General features: G+C 43.7%; 1 long non-coding RNA gene across 50 annotated transcripts; it reads right to left on the reverse strand.

Moving 5' to 3' along the window:
• Positions 1–2419: 2419 nt before the first annotated feature.
• On the reverse strand, positions 2420–10612 carry LOC127917393 (uncharacterized). 50 transcript variants are annotated; one of them, XR_008097290.1, is made up of 5 exons: positions 10264–10612; positions 4929–6068; positions 4777–4890; positions 3128–4548; positions 2420–2632 (listed from the first exon to the last, which is right to left on the reverse strand). It is a non-coding gene; the product is annotated as an uncharacterized LOC127917393 (long non-coding RNA). The 50 variants fall into 50 exon arrangements; XR_008097256.1 differs by having other exon boundaries at positions 2421–2632; positions 3128–4358; positions 4397–4472; positions 4663–6068; XR_008097284.1 differs by having other exon boundaries at positions 3128–5536; positions 5651–6068.
• Positions 10613–10618: the final 6 nt, after the last annotated feature.

The following is a 10618-nucleotide window of genomic DNA, read 5'->3' on the forward strand; positions in this document are numbered from 1 at the left end:
TATTTTTATCAGGTATTTTTATAATGAATGTATACTGAGGTTGAGGTTCTGACTAGTGATTATTTACCCGGGGTTCAATACCTGCTATTGAGGCGCCCTGAAAATAATATTCAAAAAGTTCGGTCCTGGACACAGAGGGTTTAAACACTAAAGTTACCGTCCATCTAGTGAAAGAGGAGCTGACAGAGGTAGCCAGCATCCGTCAACGAGAGAGGGAGAAGCCTCACCGGGATTTAACAGGTGGAAGAAACAACCGGGGAGCTCCATCGGTCCACAAGAAATGCAGACAGCCGGTGATGATGTAGTGGTAGCTATGGTAACTAGGATGCTGCTGGTAGAGTAGCTATGGTAACTAGGATGCTGCTGGTAGAGTAGCTATGGTAACTAGGATGCTGCTGGTAGAGTAGCTATGGTAACTAGGATGCTGCTGGTAGAGTAGCTATGGTAACTAGGATGCTGCTGGTAGAGTAGCTAGCTAGCTTACCGAGCTGTACCGACTAGCTAGGATAACTAGGATGCTGCTGGTAGAGTAGCTAGCTTACCGAGCTGTACCGACTAGCTAGGATAACTAGGATGCTGCTGGTAGAGTAGCTAGGATAACTAGGATGCTGCTGGTAGAGTAGCTAGCTAGCTTACCGAGCTGTACCGACTAGCTAGGATAACTAGGATGCTGCTGGTAGAGTAGCTAGATCACCGAGCTGTACCGACTAGCTAGGATAACTAGGATGCTGCTGGTAGAGTAGCTAGCTAGCTTACCGAGCTGTACCGAATAGCTAGCAGGTTAGTTAGCAGGTCGTTCGTCTGTCCCTCGTCTCGATGATGAATCCGGTGAACCACAAAATGAAACAAGGATAGAGAGTGAAAAGGATCTGGCTACACTCATACTGTCCCTGACCGTAAAGAAAAAAGCTAATTGAACAGTAAACTTTGGCGTCTCAACACTGTAACAAACTCCGTCGTTATTCCCCAAGATCACCTCAGTCCACTCTGCGCGTAACCGGCTTGGCGCCACACCGAACGGGGACGCGGACAGTTCTGTACGGGGACGCGGACGGTTCTGTACGGGGACGCGGACAGTCCCAGAACGCGGACATGATCAGTGCAACACAATCAACTAAACCCAGTCTTTACAGTGGGTTACATTAGTAATATTCATTTTTTATCATTTTTTATTATTATGTAAAACAAACATTCTATGTTTTTTTATAACAATATGTTGAGATCTGGGACCATACCCACAAAGCGTCTCAGAGTACAACATTGGTCGTATAAGTGCTGAGAATAAACACATTTGACACTTATGGGTATAAATTAAAGCTATGCATGAAGTCTCTAGTCCCACCTAGTCGGTAGATATTTAGGACACCTGGTGAGCTGTCCTAAGTAGTTAAGAGTTAACAGCAGCTGTCCTAAGTAGTTAAGAGTTAACAGCAGGTGTCTTGATAATACTATAGAATAATGCAGTGAGTCAGTGGTTCCTGCGCCACATGTAATTGCTTTGTAGTAGTTAAAAATAATGTTTCACATTTCTATATGATCAATTCGATAAATAATGTAGACCTACATGCAACAGTATGTCTTGTGCTTTTGGCAATGATTTATGTATAATAATTATGTAAACAAGTGATAAGTATGTCTGTGGCGGAAGGTAGCCTCGTGGTTAGAGTGTAGAGGTGGCAGGTAGCCTGTGGTTAGAGTGTAGAGGTGGCAGGTAGCCTCGTGGTTAGAGTGTAGAGGTGGCAGGTAGCCTCGTGGTTAGAGTGTAGAGGTGGCAGGTAGCCTCGTGGTTAGAGTGTAGAGGTGGCAGGTAGCCTCGTGGTTAGAGTGTAGAGGTGGCAGGTAGCCTCGTGGTTAGAGTGTAGAGGTGGCCAGGTACCGAAAGGTTGCTAGATCAAATCCCTAGAGCTGACAAGGTAAAAACTGCCCCTGAACAAGGCAGCCATTGTAAATAACATTTGCTAACCATGTGTATGTGACCAGGTAACATCTGGTTAACCATGTGTATGTGGCAGGTAACAGCCTCTAACCCTGTGTATGTGACCAATGACATCTGCTAACCATGTGTATGTGACCAATGACAGGTCAGGTAGCCCGTGGTATGTGACCAATAACATCTGCTAACCCTGTGTAGGTGGCAGGTAACATCTGGTTAACCCTGTGTATGTGACCAATGACATCTGCTAACCCTGTGTATGTGACCAGGTAACATCTGGCTAACCCTGTGTATGTGACCAATGACATCTGGCTAACCATGTGTATGTAACCAATAACATCTGCTAACCATGTGTATGTAACCAATAACATCTGCTAACCCTGTGTATGTAACCAATAACATCTGCTAACCCGTGGTTGTGTATGTGACCAATGACATCTGCTAACCATGTGTATGTGACCAATGACATGACATCTGCTAACCATGTGTATCTGACCAATAACATCTGCTAACCATGTGTATGTGACCAATAACATCTGCTAACCATGTTTATGTAACCAATGACATCTGCTAACCATGTGTATGTAACCAATGACATCTGCTAACCATGTGTATGTAACCAATGACATCTGCTAACCATGTGTATGTAACCAATAACATCTGCTAACCATGTGTATGTGACCAATAACATCTGCTAACCTGTGTATGTGACCAATAACATCTGCTAACCATGTGTATGTAACCAATGACATCTGCTAACCATGTGTATGTAACCAATAACATCTGCTAACCCTGTGTATGTGACCAATAACATCTGCTAACCCTGTGTATGTGACCAATGACATCTGCTAACCCTGTGTATGTGACCAATAACATCTGCTAACCCTGTGTATGTGACCAATAACATCTGCTAACCCTGTGTATGTGACCAATAACATCTGCTAACCCTGTGTATGTGACCAATGACATCTGCTAACCATGTGTATGTAACCAATAACATCTGCTAACCATGTGTATGTAACCAATAACATCTGCTAACCCTGTGTATGTGATCAATAACATCTGCTAACCATGTGTATGTAACCAATGACATCTGCTAACCATGTGTATGTAACCAATGACATCTGCTAACCATGTGTATGTAACCAATGACATCTGCTAACCATGTGTATGTAACCAATAACATCTGCTAACCCTGTGTATGTGACCAATGACATCTGCTAACCATGTGTATGTGACCAATGACATCTGCTAACCATGTGTATCTGACCAATAACATCTGCTAACCATGTGTATGTGATCAATAACATCTGCTAACCATGTGTATGTGATCAATAACATCTGCTAACCATGTAACCAATAACATCTGCTAACCATGTGTATGTAACCAATGACATCTGCTAACCATGTGTATGTAACCAATAACATCTGCTAACCATGTGTATGGGACCAATAACATCTGCTAACCCTGTGTATGTGACCAATGACATCTGCTAACCCTGTGTATGTGACCAATAACATCTGCTAACCCTGTGTATGTGACCAATAACATCTGCTAACCATGTGTATGTGACCAATAACATCTGCTAACCATGTGTATGTGACCAATAACATCTGCTAACCATGTGTATGTGACCAATAACATCTGCTAACCCTGTGTATCTGACAAATAACATCTGCTAACCATGTGTATGTGACCAATAACATCTGCTAACCCTGTGTATGTGACCAATAACATCTGCTAACCCTGTGTATGTGACCAATAACATCTGCTAACCCTGTGTATCTGACCAATAACATCTGCTAACCCTGTGTATGTGACCAATAACATCTGCTAACCCTGTGTATGTGACCAATAACATCTGCTAACCCTGTGTATGTGACCAATAACATCTGCTAACCCTGTGTATGTGACCAATGACATCTGCTAACCCTGTGTATGTGACCAATAACATCTGCTAACCCTGTGTATGTGATCAATAACATCTGCTAACCCTGTGTATGTAACCAATGACATCTGCTAACCATGTGTATGTGATCAATAACATCTGCTAACCATGTGTATGTAACCAATGACATCTGCTAACCATGTGTATGTAACCAATAACTTCTGCTAACCATGTGTATGTGACCAATTTGATTTATATCTGGGAATAAGTTTGTTCATGTGTTGGCTTTAGGTTCATTGTCCCCAAGTGCCCCCACATTGTCCCCACAGTGACCCCACAGCGCCCCAAGGGTCCCCACAGCGCCCCCAAGTGTACTGCTAGGTTTTACACGTTAATAATATATATCTGAACTTTACAAATGATACACTTGTGACATCAATATTTCAATATTTAAAAACTAATTCAAAACTGTAATATGACATTAGTAAGTCATATTATTAAGGTTACAATTGAAAATGCTTGTAATCTAACACCTCCTGCCTCAGACCACTAGAACAGCTGAGTAATCTAACACCTGCCTCAGACCACTAGAACAGCTGAGTAATCTACCACCTGCCTCAGACCACTAGAACAGCTGAGTAATCTAACACCTGCCTCAGACCACTAGAACAGCTGAGTAATCTACCACCTGCCTCAGACCACTAGAACAGCTGAGTAATCTACCACCTGCCTCAGACCACTAGAACAGCTGAGTAATATACCACCTGCCTCAGACCACTAGAACAGCTGAGTAATCTAACACCTGTCTCAGACCACTAGAACAGCTGAGTAATCTAACACCTGCCTCAGACCACTAGAACAGCTGAGTAATCTAACACCTGCCTCAGACCACTAGAACAGCTGAGTAATCTAACACCTGCCTCAGACCACTAGAACAGCTGAGTAATCTAACACCTGCCTCAGACCACTAGAACAGCTGAGTAATCTACCACCTGCCTCAGACCACTAGAAAAGCTGAGTAATATACCACCTGCCTCAGACCACTAGAAAAGCTGAGTAATCTACCACCTGCCTCAGACCACTAGAACAGCTGAGTAATCTACCACCTGCCTCAGATCACAAGAACAGCTGAGTAATCTAACACCTGCCTCAGATCACAAGAACAGCTGAGTAATCTAACACCTGTCTCAGACCACTAGAACAGCTGAGTAATCTACCACCTGCCTCAGATCACTAGAACAGCTGAGTAATCTAACACCTGCCTCAGACCACTAGAACAGCTGAGTAATCTAACACCTGCCTCAGACCACTAGAACAGCTGAGTAATCTAACACCTGCCTCAGACCACTAGAACAGCTGAGTAATCTAACACCTGCCTCAGACCACTAGAACAGCTGAGTAATCTAACACCTGCCTCAGACCACTAGAACAGCTGAGTAATCTAACACCTGTCTCAGACCACTAGAACAGCTGAGTAATCTACCACCTGCCTCAGACCACTAGAACAGCTGAGTAATCTACCACCTGCCTCAGACCACTAGAACAGCTGAGTAATCTAACACCTGCCTCAGATCACAAGAACAGCTGAGTAATCTAACACCTGCCTCAGACCACTAGAACAGCTGAGTAATCTAACACCTGCCTCAGACCCCTAGAACAGTTGAGTAATCTACCACCTGCCTCAGACCACTAGAACAGCTGAGTAATCTACCACCTGCCTCAGACCACTAGAACAGCTGAGTAATCTACCACCTGCCTCAGACCACTAGAACAGCTGAGTAATCTACCACCTGCCTCAGACCACTAGAACAGCTGAGTAATCTAACACCTGCCTCAGACCACTAGAACAGCTGAGTAATCTACCACCTGCCTCAGACCACTAGAACAGCTGAGTAATCTACCACCTGCCTCAGACCACTAGAACAGCTGAGTAATCTACCACCTGCCTCAGACCACTAGAACAGCTGAGTAATCTACCACCTGCCTCAGACCACTAGAACAGCTGAGTAATCTACCACCTGCCTCAGACCACTAGAACAGCTGAGTAATCTACCACCTGCCTCAGACCACTAGAACAGCTGAGTAATCTACCACCTGCCTCAGACCACTAGAACAGCTGAGTAATCTACCACCTGCCTCAGACCACTAGAACAGCTGAGTAATCTACCACCTGCCTCAGACCACTAGAACAGCTGAGTAATCTACCACCTGCCTCAGACCACTAGAACAGCTGAGTAATCTACCACCTGCCTCAGACCACTAGAACAGCTGAGTAATCTACCGGAGAATATCAACACCAAACACAGTGGTTCACTGTTCCACGGGAGCGGACAGTACACAGCATACCATAATGTTCTGAATAATGGCCAAGTCTACCTCGCTCCTTATTCTACTGAACCGCTTAGGCGTAACAAACACAAGTCCAACATTTATCGGAAACTGTTAAACTACCTGTTCACTACCCTCCTGCTCTCCGGGGATGTACAACTCAATCCTGGGCCCAATATCACCGAGCCAGTGATACGCACCGGAGTGGAGAGCGGTGGAAGGCCTCGTCCACTGGTCGTCGCCGCTGTGGAGGTGGGTGAGTGCTATGGTCCTATGGTTTCTCTCGACTCACCCGGCTCCAGGATAGATTTTGACTCTTCAAACATACCAGAGTCGCTATATGCGATCCCTGACTCTGCTTCTGGTACGCAAGCTATTTTAATTAGTTCCCCGCATCCAGTGCAGGTGGGAGGGATTGTTAATTGCGCCACCGAACTGCCCCTAATCAAAACGAAACAAAACGGCCTAAACCCAGCCGTCAGAAAACATCGAAATTTTAACTTTTTTCAATGTGTCAATCACTCTCGAGTCATCTGGGACCCACGAGCCCAAGGGACTACTAGGGGGGCACTTGAACATTCGTAGTGTCATTCCAAAAAGTGATCAAATTCAACATTTACTCACAGACTCCAACCTTGACTTTCTCTGCCTCTCAGAGACATGGCTCCATAAACACTCTCCATATGCTGCTTTGATTGTGCCTGGCTACAATGTCTTCAGGAGAGACAGGATTGAAGGAAGAGGAGGAGGGGGTGTGATGATTTACATTAAAGAACATATCCGATGTAAACAAATTGAGTGGTCATGTGATAATGAACGAGAATGTATCGGCCTGAACGTTACACTGTCTCCCCAAATGTCTTTTACCCTCATTGGAATGTATAGGCCACCTTCCACCAAAAGTGTGTTTTTTGATCAGTTTAATACCATGCTTAGGGAATGTGATTTTGGGAAAGAGGTCATCTTAATGGGAGATTTTAACATTAATTATGAAGACAAGTGTTGTAGGAAAACCCTCAAACGGATCACTAATACCTTTGACCTTACACAGCTAGTTAAAGGGCCAACCAGGGTGACTTGTTGCTCTAAAACACAGATTGATTTGGTGTTCAGTAATAAACCAGAGAGAGTGACTAAATCATTCAATATGGTTACTGGGCTGTCTGATCATAATCTGACACTTATAGCCAGAAAGCTGTCTAAGAGCAGGTTTAACCTCTCTACTGTTAGAAAGCCGGATCAACTCAGAATACCTAAGAGTGAATTAAACTATTTTGAAAAAGCAATTAAGGGAATAAACTGGAATGATCTCTTGTCCTATACAGATGTGGAAGCTGATAGTCAGGTTTTTCTATCCACAATCCAGACTACAATAAATGGCTTCCTAAAGAAAATCAAATCCAAACCTGGCCAAAAGAGCACTCTTCCTTGGCTAAATGGAGAAATCTGGAAATTGATGAAAGAACGAGATTATGCTCTAAAAATAGCCCTAAAATCTAAATTAGAGCATGACAGACGTAGGTTTACCATGCTGAGAAATAAGGTGATAAAAGAAATCAGACAGGCCAAGGCAAACTTTTTATTAACATAATTGGTGAAGCAAAGGGAAATTCTAAATTGATATGGGAGAATCTAAAAAAGTGAACAGGGAAAGACCATAGTAACACTGCAAAAAGACTAGAAATCATGGTGAATAACAATCTAACACAGGATGCAGTTGAAATAGCAACAGCCTTCAATTCCTACTTTATTGACTCTGTCAGGTTACTGACACAGAACCCCTCCACTGATTTCTTGGGCTCAGTGCTAGTGAATGACACTCAACCTGTCTTCATCATAAGGGAGGTTTCTGAGTCAAAGGTGAACAAGGTGATTAGCTCACTAAAGAACTCTAAAGCCAAAGATGTGTTTGGGATGGACTCTACCTTTCTTAAAAACTACAAAGAGTCACTCATTGGCCCCATTACTAAGGTCACCAACACATCTATTGGTCTCGGTGTGTTTCAAGGGTATGGAAGTCGGCCATAATAACGGCCATCTTTAAATCAGGCGACCCTGCTGACGTGAGTAACTACAGGCCCATTAGTATACTACCTGTGGTGTCAAAGGTTGTTGAAAAGTGTGTAGCAGAACAACTGATTAACCACCTCAACAACAGCCCCTTCACATTACACTCCATGCAGTTTGGCTTCAGAGCGAAACACTCCACAGAAACGGCCAACTGCTTTCTTCTGAAAATGTGAAGTCCAAGATGGACAAAGGGGGTGCTGTTGGGGCTGTGTTTCTGGACCTAAGGAAGGCTTTTGATACTGTTAACCATGAGATTCTCATCACAAAATTGTCCAAGTTCAACTTTTCCCCTGATGCCTTGAGATGGATGAAATCATACCTTGAAGGCAGAACTCAGTGTGTCAGAGTGAGCAATGAGCTGTCGCCCACTCGTAGCTATGATGTGGGCGTGCCCCAAGGGTCAATACTGGGGCCCCTCCTGTTCAGTCTGTACATTAATGATCTGCCTTCTGTCTGTACTGGGTCTGAAGTTCAAATGTATGCAGATGATACAGTGATATATGTGCAAAGAGCAAACAACAAGCTGCACAAGAACTCACTACTGTAATGGTCCAGGTTACATAGTGACTCACTACTGTAATGGTCCAGGTTACATAGTGACTCACTACTGTAATGGTCCAGGTTACATAGTGACTCACTACTGTAATGGTCCAGGTTACATAGTGACTCACTACTGTAATGGTCCAGGTTACATAGTGACTCACTACTGTAATGGTCCAGGTTACATAGTGACTCACTACTGTAATGGTCCAGGTTACATAGTGACTCACTACTGTAATGGTCCAGGTTACATAGTGACTCACTACTGTAATGGTCCAGGTTACATAGTGACTCACTACTGTAATGGTCCAGGACTCATAGTGTAATGGTCCAGGTTACATAGTGACTCACTACTGTAATGGTCCAGGTCCAGGTTACATAGTGACTCACTACTGTAATGGTCCAGGTTACATAGTGACTCACTACTGTAATGGTCCAGGTTACAAAGTGGCTCAGTGACTCGTGTTTGCATCTCAATGTGAAAAAAACTGTTTGCATGTTCTTCACAAAGAGGGCAACAGATGCTACTGAGCCAGATGTCTATGTGTCAGGGGAGAAGCTCCAGGTGGTATCCGATTTTAAGTACCTTGGCATCATACTTGATTCCAACCTCTCTTTTAAAAAGCATGTGAAAAAGGTAATTCAAATAACTAAATTCAATCTAGCTAATTTCCGATTTATACGAAATTGTTTGACTACAGAGGTAGCAAAACTGTACTTCAAATCTATGATACTCCCCACTTAACATACTGCTTGACTAGTTGGGCCCAAGCTTGCTGTACAACATTAAAACCTATTCAGTCTGTCTACAAACAGGCTCTCAAAGTGCTTGATAGGCATCATCATTGTCACATCCTTAGAAAGCATGAGCTCTTGAGTTGGGAAAATCTTGTGCAATACACCGACGCATGTCTTGTATTCAAGATCCTTAATGGCCTGGCTCCCCCTCCACTCAATATTTTTGTTAAACAGAAAACCCAGACATATGGCAGCAGATCCACAAGGTCTGCCATGAGAGGTGACTGTATAGTTCCCCTAAGGAAAAGCACCTTTAGTAAATCTGCATTCTCTGTGAGAGCTTCCCATGTCTGGAATACACTGCCATCAGACACACATAACTGCACCACATATCACACTTTCACAAAATGCTTGAAGACCTGGCTAAAGGTCAATCAGATTTGTGAACATGGTCCCTAGCTGTGTGTTGCCGCTTTCCATGTTGTCTGTAGCTTGTGAGGTATGGAAACACTTTGTTGCTTTTATGAATTTTGTCTTGCTGCTTTTTGTTCTATGTTGCTCTGTCTGTATGCTATGTCTTGCTTGTCCTATGTTGCTATGTTGCTGTGTCTATGGTGCTATTGTCTATATTGTAATTGTTTTTAATAACCTGCCCAGGGACTGCGGTTGAAAATTAGCCGGCTGGCTAAAACCGGCACTTTTACTGAAACGTTGATTAATGTGCACTGTCCCTGTAAAAATAAAATAAACTAAACTAAACTAAACCTGCCTCAGACCACTAGAACAGCTGAGTAATCTACCACCTGCCTCAGACCACTAGAACAGCTGAGTAATCTAACACCTGCCTCAGACCACTAGAACAGCTGAGTAATCTACCACCTGCCTCAGACCACTAGAACAGCTGAGTAATCTACCACCTGCCTCAGACCACTAGAACAGCTGAGTAATCTAACACCTGCCTCAGACCACTAGAACAGCTGAGTAATCTACCACCTGCCTCAGACCACTAGAACAGCTGAGTAATCTACCACCTGCCTCAGACCACTAGAACAGCTGAGTAATCTAACACCTGCCTCAGACCACTAGAACAGCTGAGTAATCTAACACCTCCTGCCTCAGA

This window comes from Oncorhynchus keta, unplaced genomic scaffold, assembly GCF_023373465.1.
Source record: "Oncorhynchus keta strain PuntledgeMale-10-30-2019 unplaced genomic scaffold, Oket_V2 Un_contig_11389_pilon_pilon, whole genome shotgun sequence".
In the NCBI taxonomy this organism is placed as follows: domain Eukaryota; kingdom Metazoa; phylum Chordata; class Actinopteri; order Salmoniformes; family Salmonidae; genus Oncorhynchus; species Oncorhynchus keta.